Raw genomic sequence first — 14383 nt, forward strand, 5'->3', positions numbered from 1 at the left:
ATAGCAGCTATTTGGTGTGGTTGTTGTTGTTGTAGTTGTTGTGTAGCCAGTACTGTAAAGTAGTCCGCGACCCGGTTTCGATCTCCGGTTGTAGTAGTTTTCGTTTCACTTATGGCTTTGGAAGTAAAAAAAAAAGAAAGCAAAACAAACAAAGGCATGAATGTCATCTTATTTTATTTTTCAACTCCACCCGCCCCCTTAAAACTAAAAAAAAAACATGTCAATATAAGAAATTAAATTGCTGTCGTTGTTGTGACTACATTATTAACGGAGATGGTATTGTTGTTTTCTAATAGTAGTAGTAGTGGTGGAGGTGGTGGTAGTGTATACGGCCGAACTCGAGGATCTAATGTAGTGCCTCACTGCTCTGTTCAAATCAAGCCTGCTGTTTTTTTTGTTTTTTTTTCAGCCTTCCTCCGTGTCTCTGAAAATAAACACCAGTAATATACTATAGTTTATTCTTTCTATTCAATATAGCTCCCACCACCATATTTCCTTGCTCGTTTACAAAATAGTACCACAAATCCAGTTTCAATTTATAGTTGGAACGTTATTGGCTGATGCCCATTGGAGATGCATGAACGTTACTACATAACTACCATCCTTCCCTATAAATAAAAAAAATGTTTGTGATTAATTCGTGCCCGGCCGGCACCCTAGATACACACTAACTCTCTCTCTCTCTATATATATATATACACGCACGTATGTATATATATACAGCACATTCACGCTCTCATTAAATAACATCCTCTCACAGTCTGAAAGCCTTCTCTCTCACTGATATACACTCTGTCTATCTCTCTTTCTCTCTCTCTCTCTATCTATCTATCTATTTGTTTCTCTTTCAGGCTTTCTTTTTCGCGGACACATTCCTCTCTCGATCTCTCTTTTGTTGACAGATGCTCACATTCTCTCTCTCTCTCTTTCTTGTCAATTCCTCTCTCAATCAGGTCTTCTCTCTCTCTCTCTTTCTCTCTTCCTTATTTTCCTCTCTCTCACTGAAATACTTTTTCACATTATTGACTTTTAGCTCCCCCTCTCATTAAAACATATTTCACGAATACTTCTTTTTCTCTCTCCCCTTTTTCTCTCTTTCCTTTTCTCTCCCCTTTTCCTCTCTCTCCTTTTCCTCATATTTTCTTCTTTCTCTTTCATTCGTACACTTATACATATTTAAACTCTTTCACCTATTTCCTCTCTCTCTCTCTCTCTCTCTCTCTCTTTACTTCTCTCGCCCTCCCCCCATTCTTTCTCGCTATCTTTCTGTCCCTCCCTTTCTTGTTTCCCCTTTCCTCCCCTCTCTTTCTCTCTTTACTTCTTTCCCTTTCTTCTCTTCCTCTCTACTTTTCTCCCTTTTCCTCTCTGCTCTTCCCCACTAATATGTATTGAAGCCCTCTTTCCCTCTCTCCTCTCTAATACATGCTTACTCCCCCCCTCTCTCTCTCTTAACCCCCATCTTTTACCGACACCCGTTAATGAACACTCACACACATACATACACACCTTTTTTTTCATTCAAAAAAATAATAAACAGAAAGTGATGATGTTGAGAGAATTGGGGGGGGGGACAATTTAAAATATTTCATTAATGTACTCCTTATTGAACATACATGTATATACGCACGCGAACATGCGTATACGCATCCATATCCGATACTATTGACAATATATTTTCGTCAAATTAGATGGTTCTCGTGTGTACATTTTCATACATACATACATGTATATATGTATGTATCTGTGTGTGTGTGTGTGTACAATTGTTATCATACGTTTGTTTGTGTAAGTATTCTTGTGCGAGTAAAATGCAAGGAAAAACAACATGAATATATGTTTTTAGCGATGGAAAATATATCGTGTACGTGTGTCTGTGTATGTATAACTTCACAGTATATATATATATGTGTATTTTTTTTTTTTACCGTGAACCTGTAAGAGAGACAACTAAGAGTACATACATGTTGTTACTATTTACCATTAAAACCGCTGTTATTGTTTCATTATTCTTCAATACATGTATGTTTGTGCATGCATTTGAGAAAATGTACTTTTACCTTAGACTGCAAGTGTATGTGTGTATATGATCGTGTATATATATATATATATATATATATATATATATATATGTGTGTGTGTGGATCTGTGTATGTGTGTGTGTGTGTGTGTGTGTGTGGATCTGTGTATGCATGTCTGTCTGTGTAGATATGTGTATGCATACATGTGTGTGTAGATCCGTGTATGCATATATGTGTGTACATGTATACGCGTAAATATGTGTATGAGTGTGTGTATAAGGCGGGGTAGATATACAGAAAATGGGTTTGTTCTTATTCTTACAACATGGCCACTGTTGTTTCAGCAAAGCAGTTGTTCAATGAGACTCATCAGACAACATACACTTTGTTGAATCAGGCGTAGCAAATATTCTGATTGCAGAAATAATAGTGTTTGTGTTGGAAGAATATGTTGGATGTGGATTTGTATGTAAATATATTCACAATATATATATATGTGTGTGTATACAGGTGAGTACACAAGTGCAAAACAAGATGGTAAAAATAGTACTCGAATACCAAAGGTAGAGTAATAATATGCTTTTATTAAAGCTGCAAAATTATCGCAGAACTGTTATTCAGTTTCACATTCTTGTTCATTGGAGGGGGAATGTGAAACTCTGAGTAACAGTCTTATGATAATTTTGCATTTTTAATAAAAAAAAAATATATATATATACTTATTTAAAATGTCATTTCTTTCCCATTTCTAACAAAACTGTCCGATGAACGGGAACGTGAAACTCCGAGTAACAGTTTTCTGTTTTATTTCTGCCGCTTTTAAATAAAGCATATTACTCTACCTCTGGTATTTGAGTACTCTTTTTTCCACCTTGTTGCACATTTATGAGCTTACTCCAGTATGTATATATATATATATATATATATATATATATATATATATATATATATATAGGCGCAAGAGTGGCTGTGTGGTGAGTAACTTGCTTACCAACCACATGGCTCCGGGTTCAGTCCCACTGCGTGGCATCTTGAGCAAAGCCTTGTGAGTGGATTTGGTAGACGGAAACTGAAAGAAGCCCGTCGTATATATATATATGTTTGTGTGTCTGTGTTTGTTCCCCTAGCATTGCTTGACAACCGATGCTGGTGTGTTTATGTCCTCATCACTTAGCGGTTCGGCAAAAGAGACCAATGGAATAAGTACTAGGCTTACAAAAAATAAGTCCCGGAGTCCTTTTGCTCAACTAAAGGCGGTGCTCCAGCATGGCCGCAGTCAAATGACTGAAACAAGTAAAAGGAGAGAGTATATGTGTGTGTTTGTGTGCATATATATATAAGCGCTGGAGTGGCTGTGTAGTAAGAAGCTTGCCTCCCTACCACATGGTTCTGGGTTCAGTCCTATTGCTCAGCACCATGGGCAAGTGTCTTCTGCTATAGCCTCAGGCTAACTTAAGCCTTGTGAATGGATTTGGTAAACAGAAACTGAAAGAAGCCCATCATATATGTGTCTGCGTTTGTCCCCTCAACACCGCTTCACAACCGTTGATGTGTTTACATCCCTGTAACCTAGCAGTAAGTACCAGGCTTTAAAAATAAGTACTGGGCTCGATTCATTCAACTAAATATTCAAGGTGGTGCCCCAGTATGGCCACAGTCTAATGACTGAAACAAGTAAAAGATAAAAGATATATATAAACACATGTATATTTATGCATATATTTTAATTGTGCTTTGCTAATCTGGATTATTTCCTTGTATCTAAAGTGTTTTGTGGTTGATGTCACTTGATCATACCTATTAGGGAATCTGAAACATGTGTGAATGTAAATGTTTATATATTCACACTCATTATATACAGAGAGGACGGACATTTTTGAAATGGCTATTACTCAGCCCTGGGAGAAGAAACTTTTGTCCGACAGGCTCCATTCAGTCTGTCTTAGCATTGTGTTCTTTTCTTTTCAGGTGAAGCCATGGCACTGTGGACGATAGAGCATTGCATGTTTTCCTATAACAGTTACATGAAGAATAACGAGTCTGTCACAGCAGTGAGTTTTGGTGCCACTTCAACATTCACCAAAATCAGGCTGTTCCCTCCTGTAACACGATCTTACGTTGGGCGAATGCACTTCGTACACGAGGTACACTAATGAATAGGAAACCGTTGGGGTGTCATGAATGGTACAGACCCCAGAAAATGTGGAACGCATCAGACAAGCTTTGATACGGAGTCTGAATCACTCTGCTCATAGGCATTCCACTGAATTTGGCATCGATAACCAATCGGTAAGGTGAATTTTGCAAGAAGACCTGCATTTTCACCCGTACAAACTGGTCGTTGGGCAACAGTTGAAACCATGGGACTATGCACAGCAGCTTCACTTCGCACGTCAGATGGAAGTAATTTTTGAGGCAAATGACAACCTCATTTTGTTAATGAGTGATGAAGCTTATTTTCATCTCAATGGCATAGTGAATCAACAGAACTGTCGTTATTGGACTCTTGAAAATCCGAGAGAACACGAAAGACCACTGCACAGCCCAAAAGTGATGGTCTGGTGTGCTGTTGGAAAAGCTGCAGTCATTGGTCCTTACTTTTTTGAAAACAATAATGGAAATGCTGTTACTGTGAACTCCAAGCATTACATGAAGATGATAAACAACTTCTTTGTACCTGAATTACAATGAAAATGTATGCCTATTTGACATATGTGATTTCAACAAGATGGTTCAACGAACCCACACAGCCAGAGCCTCTCTCTGGTGACCGCCTCATTTCCAGGTTTGCTGACATTCCTTGGTCCACTGATTTGTCCATGTGTAATTATTTCTTGTGGGGAAACCTCAAGGCTCATGTGTATGCACATAAGCCCTGTACATTGGATGATTTGAAGGAATTTATTCATGTGGAAGTCACCCAAATCAACAAAGCAATGCTGGAGAGAGTAGAGGCCAGCTTCCTAGAATGCCTTCAGAAATGCATCAATGAAAACAGACACCACATAATAGATGTTGTTTTCCTCGCTTGATTTTGACAAATGCTAATTCAATCCAAACACATTGATGTCAATAAAATTTTTCAAAAACAACCGTCCTCTCTGCCCCCACCTTGTACAGACCGTCTTCTCTGCCCCCACCTTGTACAGACCGTCTTCTCTGCCCCCACCATGTAGTTCCTATACAACAGGAACCTGCTCTACTCTAACCTCTTTCCTCATTTAACGTACAGAGGTAATGTGCTCCCTCCTTGGGTTTCTTGACTTGCAAGCTGCACAATGACCTCAATAGTACTGGAAAAGCATCCAGCTATGGAAACTTTGCCACAGCAGACACTGGAGTATGATGCAGTCCTTTACTCCCTCGATCCTTGTCAAACTGTTCAACCCATGCCAGCATGGAACATGGACATTAAATGATGACCATTCTGATGATAATATATATAGGTGCAGGTATGGATGATTAAAGAGCTTGCTTCCCAACCACTTTGTTTTGGTTCAGTCCCACTGCATGACACCTTGGACATCTTCTCTATATCCTCGGGCCAACCAAAGTTTTGTGAGTGGAACTGGTTGACGGAAACTGGAAGAAGCCCATTGTATGTAGAGCTAATAGGATTATCAATCTGGGCAAAATATTTCATAAGTTCTCTGTGGTACAGCAGGCAAACAATATTGTTTAGCTTAGAGAAAAACCCCAAATATTCTTATAACAGGGTCCAAGGTTATGGTTTATCACAATTCTATACTGTAAATCCGTGGTTGGCCTCCAGACAAGCTGGTTTTTACAGAGTGATATATAAGACAAGTTATAGATAATGGTCATTACATAATTTTCCTTTATTAAAGCAAATTTGGCTTACAGCTGTTTCCAGTAGTCATTATAGGTTTCTCAATTGGTTTATTGATCAATTGAGAAAAGCTGAACAACCTAAAAAGTTAATGCTGATTTTGTCAGAGCAATTTAACTAGGAATGGCTCTGACAAAGTAGCATTAATTTTCTTAGGTCATTCAATTTATCTCAATGGAGTAAATGTATCAGTAGTGTACCTATAATGATTACTAGAAACAGCTGTAAGCCAAATTTGCTCTAATTAAGGAAAAATATGTAATGACCATTATCTATAACTTGTCTCATATATAGGCATGGCTGTGTGGTAAGTAGCTTGCTTCCTAACCACATGGTTTCAGGTTCAGTCCCACTGCATGGCACCTTGGGCAAGTGTCTTTTGCTATAGCCTCGAGCCGACCAAAACCTTGTGAGTGGATTTGGTCAACAGAAACTGAAAGAAGCCTGTCGTATATATATATATATATATTTGTGTATCTGTGTTTGTCTCTCCACCATCACTTGACACCTGCATCACTGATCTTTTCATTGCTGCAATCTCTGTACATCACAACCCTAACCTTCGTCAACTTGAACACTTCTTGAACTTGATATTTGGGGCAGCCATAACTACCCAACCCTGATATGTCCCCCACTTCACCAACATGAAAGTTGGTGGAATTCCAAGCCATCGGCAGATCTTTTTGCTCTCCCATCTCTCAATTAATTCTACAGATCCCATCTGCACTTCTTTGACTGTCAATACCCAGACACATGCCACCCAGAGATTTGGTAGAAGCCTGTGCAAGAAGACCCAGCCCTTAATTTTTCCCTAACTCCCTCTGACTTCCTCATTGATCATCTGCCTGTTTGTCTGTGTAGAATGCACTGCTTCTGACAACGAGACAGACATTTTTTCATCTTAATCATTTACTTGTTTCGGTCATTAGACTGTGCCATGCTGGGGCCCACTTTAAATTTTTAGTCAAACAAATTAACCTCAGTACTTATTTTGAAGACTCATACTTATTCTATCAAGCCATTAAGTTATGGGGATGTAAACAAACTAACACCGATTGTCAAGCAGCAGTGTTGGGGTCAAACATAGACACAAAGGTACACACACACATTATATATATCTATATATCTGGACAGCTCCCTGCTAGCCAGCTCCATGTCAAACCATCCGACCCATGTCATCATGGGGACCAGACATTAAATGATGATGATGATATCTATATATAGTATATGTATATTATATATATATATCTATATATAATATATATATATATATATATATTTATTCTTTTATTTGTTTTGGTCATTTGACTGAAGCCATGCCGGAGCACTGCTTTTAGTAGAGCAAATCAACCTCAGGACTTATTCTTTGTAAGCCTAGTACTTATTCTATCGGTCTCTTTTGACGAACCACTAAGTTACAAGGATGTAAACACACCAGCATTGGTTGTCAAGCAATGTTGGGGGGACAAACACAGACACACAAACATGTATATATATATATATATATACGACGGGCTTCTTTCTCAGTTTCCATCTACCAAATCCACTCGCAAGGCTTTGGTCAGCCCAAGGCTATAGTAGAAGATACTTGCCCAAGGTGCGACACAGTGGGACTGAACCTAGAGCCATGTGGTGGGTAAGCAAGCTACTAACCACACAGCCACTCCATATATATATATATATATATATATGACGGGCCTTTCAGTTTCCATCTTCCAAATCCGTTTGCAAGGCTTTGGTTGACATGAAATTCTAATAGAAGACACCTACCCAAGGTCCCATGCAGTGGGACTGAACCCAGAACCATGTGGTGTCATTTTTGTATAATATTTTATTGGGTATTCCTTTTTTGATGGCTTAAACCCCATCCTGAACTTGGAGTTAAAACTTTCTGGTAATTTCCCCATTTCTGAACTTCATTTTTGCCCTTGTTGCCACATCATGCAATACTTTCAGGACCTGCCTTGCCTTTAAATGGGTTGGAGGAAGCTGTTAGAGTTAGGTCATCCATGAAGTATCTCATTGCTGGCTTGCAGGTAGCAGAGTTCATTACTCTCACCCCCATTGGATTCCTTCCTTGATGTTGTTACAAACAGATTCATTCCCATGACAAATAAGATGGGCGAGAGAGATAGCATATGTAGTAGACTCAGAATGTATGTCTCTGCCTGTACATTTGTGTATATATATGTATATATATATATATATATATATATATATATATATATACACACACACACACATATATATATATATGTATATATATATATATATATATATATATATATATATATTTATCTATGTATGTGTATATATATATGTATGTATATATATATCTATGCATATATGTGTATACATATATATCTGTGTGTGTAAATACATGTCCCTATGTGTGTATTATGTATACATTTATATGTATAAATGTATGTATACATTTATATATGTATATCTGTTTATACATATGTATGAACAAAAAGGTGTATTATGTGTAATGTATACATGTGTGTAAGCATTTATACATCTATATGTATGTATATACATGTATGTGTGTGTGTGTGTGTATTCATACCAACTGAACTAAATATATATGGTGATAGCAGCATGGAAAAATAGACATAAACATATTGTTGATGATGATGATGATGATCATCATCATCATCATCATCACCATCATCTTCATTTAATATCTGTATCCCATGCTGACATATGTTGACCAGTTCAACAGGAATTGACTAGGCAGAGGACTGCATTGAGCTTCAGCATGGTCTCTATGTCTGGACACCCTTCCTAACATCAGCCACTCTACAATGAGTGCTGAGTGCTTTTCCATGGTTCTGTTACTTGTGAAGTCACCAAGTAACATGCAAGAAAAGATGCCCTCGACAGACTGGGAGTGTAGTACTGAGAGAGCTGGCTTTGTGTCTGGTGTTAAAAAGTGAAAATATAAAAGAGGGCAAGAACAGGTATCTTGCTGTAAAGGAGATGCATGGCCACCCCAACTTGAAAGCAAGAATGAATAGTGGAAATGAGATGTGATGGTATGCTCTCAATGTACAAGAAAATCGATCAAGAGAGAAGAGGGACAGAAAATCAAGGATGGTAAGTGAGTTTGGAAGGGGTGTGACAGATGGTGAGTGATGGAGATAGAGGTGAATGGTGAACATGGTTGGAGGCGTGGTTAATGATGGAATCTCAGTTTGGAAGAAGATAAAGGAAAATAGCAATGAGTCAGAGAGGAGGAGGGGATGATTGGTGACAATACATAATATGAAACCTGTGGATCAGGGATTCTCAACCCTTTTTTTTTATCTATGAAACCCACTTTGATTACTATTTCATTCTGGTGGATCCCCATAGCCATTGAGTGTTTAAAACTTGTTTTATAGAATGTTATTTATTAATGTTTTCATACAGCCGCTGGACTGGCTCCTGTGCAGGTGGCACATAAAATACACCATTTTGAGTGTGGCCATTGCCAGTACCGCCTGACTGGCCTTCGTGCCGGTGGCACGTAAATGCACCCACTACACTCTCGGAATGGTTGGCGTTAGGAAGGGCAACCAGCTGTAGAAACTCTGCCAAATCAGATTGGAACCTGGTATAGCCATCTGGTACACCAATCATCAGTCAAATCGTCCAACCCATGCTAGCATGGAAAGTGGACGTTAAACGATGATGATGATGATGATGATGTTATATAGACCCCCAAAAATCTTATATGGACCTTGGTTGAGAACCACTGCTGTAAATAGATGAGAAATAGAGTTGATGTGAAGTGTTAGGGAAAGAAAGGATGCACTATAGACAGCAAAAAATGTCAGAGGCTCACAGGAGTGGATATAGAAAGTGGCAAAGAGGGGTGTCAATGGCAGGTATTGGAAGGGGTTCTTCAGTGGGAAATAAAGTAGGAAGGAATGATGTTGAGCTCACAGGGTGAGTGACATAATAAATGGTTCTAAAGAAAAGGATAACTTGTAGCAGAGAGGAGGGGTGGATTATGTATAGTTCTACAATTGAGGAAAGAGGGCTGTAGTTAGGAGGGTGAAAGAGAGGTGGGTGTTACAAAGAGGAATAAGGCAGCGAGCTGGCAGAAACATTAGCACGACGGGCGAAATGCTTAGCGGTATTTCGTCTGTCTCTACGTTCTGAGTTCAAATTCTGCCGAGGTTGACTTTACCTTTCATCCTTTCGGGGTCGATTAAATAAGTACCAGTTGCGCACTGGGGTCGATACAATCAACTTAATCCGTTTGTCTGTCCCCTCTGTGTGTAGCCCCTTGTGGGCAGTAAAAAATAAACTAAAATAAAATAAAATAAGAGGAATTGTAGAGAAGGGCTGACAGATAAAAGATTGAGTTCAGAGGAATAGATATTAATGACATGCTTTTTGAACCTTATTTTTGCTTAGATAAACAGATTTTCTCAAGTACAATGAATCACCAATCATCTCAGCCCTTTCTCATTTCCTCCATGGGGCTCACCAACCTGAGGTTACACTTCACTGCTTTGTCCCATGTCACTTTGGGTCTCCCTCTTCAACAAGTTCCATCCAGATTTAGTGATCAGCACTTCTTCATGCGGCTTTCCTCATCCATACACATTACATGACAAAATAAGCCCAGCCTTCTCTCTTGCACACCACATCTGATGTCCCTTGTGCCCAATATTCCCCTCAACACATTTGCACTTTGTTGTACACACACACCGATGCTACAATCTACCTTTCATTCTAACTCTAAAAGAGAAGCTTTTTTGTTCCCAACAGAGGTAATTGCTTCCTGAATTTCTTCCAGCCGGTTTGTCTTTTAGCAGCTATACTTTCAGAACATCCCTCCTCCTCTGCTAATTAGGTCAGCCAGGTAACTGGAACTACAAACTCTAAAGACCCTCCTTGGCATTCAAGAAAACCTATTTCCCATGAGTTCATAGTGTTCCTTGTTCCTGCACATCTGCCACAAGCAAAACCTACTTTCTCTGCTAATCTTCTTGTGGATCCACTGCACCTTTTCTATTTCCATAGTTTGCACTGGGTACACCATATGAAATGTCTACCTACACCTTTCTACATTTCAGACAAAATCATTTTCCTGAAGAGATGGGTGTACTATTTTCCTGCTAAATTAACTCTAAAGCTCTCTAATTCCAAGTATGCTTCCATACTTAAAATTCTTCTTCTTATTCTATTACAGACTCAGCTTAAGAACAAGGTCCTTGGAGTAAAAGAGTTCCCAGGCAACCAGTCTTAAACTTCTCTGTTATGGTCTGGAGAACAATGATGAATAGAAGGGGAGTGAGAGCTGAGCCTTGGTGAATTCCTACATGCGCACTATATCCATCACTGAATTCCTACATGCACACTATATCCATCACTGCTATTGTGTGTGCATATAATATAGGTTTTTCAACAATTTATGCTTGTATATCAAGAATGTCTTTTCTAATTCAACTACAGGTGCAGGAGTGGCTGTGTGGTAAGTGGTTTGCTTACCAACCACATGGTTCTGGGTTCAGTCCCACTGTGTGGCACCTTGGGCAAGTGTCTTCTACTATAGCCTCGGGCCGACCACCAAAGCCTTGTGAGTGGATTTGGTAGACGGAAACTGAAAGAAGCCCGTCGTATATATATATATATATATATGGGAGAATATACGAAAAAACAACAACAGACGAGGACAGGTGGTGTAAATAACAAAAGGATGTATTAGTATGACGCTCGGGAATACGGAAAGTCTTTGACGCTTCGAGCTACGCTCTTCAACAGAAAGAATACGGAGACAAGGAGAAAAACACGGAGAAAAAAAATTGAATAGTGTTCAGTCAACGGTCAATCATGTATGTATGTGTATGCATATGTTTGTGTGTGTTTGTCCCCCCACCATCGCTTGACAACCAATGTTAGTGTGTTTACGTCCCCGTAAGCTAGCAGTTCAGCAAAAAGAGACCTATAGAATAAGTACTAGGCTTACAAAGAATAAGTCCTGGGGTTGATTTGCTTGACTAAAGGCGGTGCTCCAGCATGGCCGCAGTCAAATGACTGAAACAAGTAAAATAATAAAAAAAAAAGGTAAGATAATACAGATTCAGCTTAAGAACAAGGCCCTCGGAGTAAAAGAGTTCCCCTGGCAACCACTTTCTGTTGTGATCTGGAGAACTACGATGAACAGAAAGGGATTGAGAGTTGAGCTTTAGTGAACTCTTTTACATGCTCACTAAATTCCTCATTGAACTCATTGCTAACTCTCACCATACTACTGTTATGTGTGAAAATAATAAAGGTTCTTCAACAATTCATAACATTCGTTTCAAATTGTGGCAATTTCAGGGGCAGGGTTTAGTCAATTACATTGACCCCAGAATTCAATTGCTACTTATTTCATCTACTCTGAAAGGATGAAAGGCAAAGTCGACCTTGGCACAATATGAACTCTGAACATAATGCCGCTAAGCATTTTGCCCAGCCTACTAACAATTCTGCCATCTCGTTACCTGAACAATTTATAACATTAAGAAGCAAAAGTACAAGTCAATGTAGCTGATGCTTGATTGATTCAGAGGAAAGCCAATGTGTTTTCGTGCTGCAAACAATTTTATTTTTTAAATCACAACTAGCTTCTGTATTATTTGAATGGTTTAGTACCAAAACAATACAAGAGAATGCTGTTTTCAGAATCAATGGTCTTTGAAAACTGCATGCAGTTACATGAAGACATGACTATCAGAGAGACCTGGATGTTTACAGTTTGGTGCTCAAGAACCATTAAAATATGACATGACATTAGTGGACTTAATCTGTCCTGCAAAAAAAAAAAGACATCTGCAAATACTGAGGTGGAATGTAAAATAGTTATGCATTTGACGAGACCTTGAGAGAAACATGATTTCTTATGTCTTGTTTTTTTTCTAAAACTGAGATCTAAGAACCAGTATGTTTGATAATCCAGTCCTGGCCAAGTCCCAAACATGATGGATTAGAAGAACTGTACTTTTGCTATGGTGATACATAGATACATAGAGATATTGATATATTTTCCATTATATATATATATATATATATATATATATATATATATATATATATATATATATATATATATATATATATATACACACACACACATCTAACCATTGCCAGCATGGAAGACAGACGTTAAAAGCTGATGATGATAATATTATATAACATATATATATTATATATACTATGTATATATGTATATATATTATATATGTACAACTATGTATACACATAGACATACATACACACACATACATATGGCATCAAACTGATAGAGTTGTTGGAGCATTGGATAAAACACCTGGAAGTATTTGTTCTAGCTCTCTGAGTTCAAATCCCACCTAAGTGAAGCTTGCCTTTCATTCATTTGGGGTCAATAAATAATGGGCAATCAATAAAGATACATGCATATATGCATGTATGTGTATGTGTATATATACAAGGTCTGATTAATAAGTATCTGGACTGTTGCCATAGTAACAAAGCACACAGAGTGAAGTTGCTTGATAAAAGATGACCTTGAACTCTGCTGTACGTGCACACTAAGTTTTAACGTTCTAGCTCACTTCCGCTGTTTACAGCAGTGCTTGGTAGGAAGGTGTGTAGCGTATGATAATTGCATTGACCATGACAGAGAAAGTTGTAATGGTGATACCTGCTTAGACGCCTATGAAAGCTGCAGAAAGTGTATGGCGAGGAGTGTATGAGCCGCACACAAGTGTACGAGAGGTTCAGACATTTCCAAGATGGCTGAAAAATGTCGATATTGACAAATGTTCTGGGAGACCAGCAACCAGCAGAACCGAGAAGAACATCACAGATGTACATGCATCTGTGAGGGGAAATCATTGAATCACCATCCATGAGTTATCAGAGGATGTGCAGGTTAGTTACGGTTCAGTTCAGTCCATTATCACTGAAAATTTGGGTATGAGACGCGTGTCTGCCAAGTTTGTGCCAAAACTGCTTTTGCCTGACCAAGAAGACACTCGGATTTCAGTTGAACAAGATCTCCTTGATTATGTCGGGAATGATGAAAACTTTCGGAAAACTTCACATAGGCTGCTGATCAGGTATCGCCAAGCTTTTGGCAAAATTTGATGCAGATTCTCTGCTCAACTTTCTCTGTCATGGTCAATACAATGATCACATGCTACACACCTTCCTTCCAAGCACTGCTGTAAGCAGCAAAAATGAGCTAAGTAATTACAACTTAGTGTGCAAGCACAGCAGTGTCCAAGGTCAATTTGTGCCAAGCAGCTTTACTTTATGTGCTTTAGCTTCGTTACTATGGCAACAGTCCGATATTTATTGATCAGACCACACACACGCACACATACATATGTATGATGGGGTGCTGAAAAGTTCCTGGCTTTAAGGGTATCATGAAAGGCCTAGTTGGAAGCCCAATGAAATTGTATGGATAATACCATACTTAATTCTGGTGCCTAAACTTAAGTACCATATTCACCTGAATCTATATATATATATAAGATCGGAAGAG

At 38.6% G+C, this 14383-nt stretch overlaps 1 long non-coding RNA gene across 1 annotated transcript in view; it reads right to left on the reverse strand.

The window, feature by feature from the left end:
• Window positions 1–157: 157 nt before the first annotated feature.
• The window catches only part of LOC128249753 (uncharacterized), a 29640-nt gene continuing 15414 nt past the window's right edge, over window positions 158–14383 (reverse strand). The window contains exon 2 of the long non-coding RNA XR_008265847.1: window positions 158–424. This is a non-coding gene — a long non-coding RNA (uncharacterized LOC128249753). The remainder of the gene's footprint in view (window positions 425–14383) is intronic.

This window comes from Octopus bimaculoides, chromosome 18, assembly GCF_001194135.2.
Source record: "Octopus bimaculoides isolate UCB-OBI-ISO-001 chromosome 18, ASM119413v2, whole genome shotgun sequence".
NCBI classification, from domain to species: domain Eukaryota; kingdom Metazoa; phylum Mollusca; class Cephalopoda; order Octopoda; family Octopodidae; genus Octopus; species Octopus bimaculoides.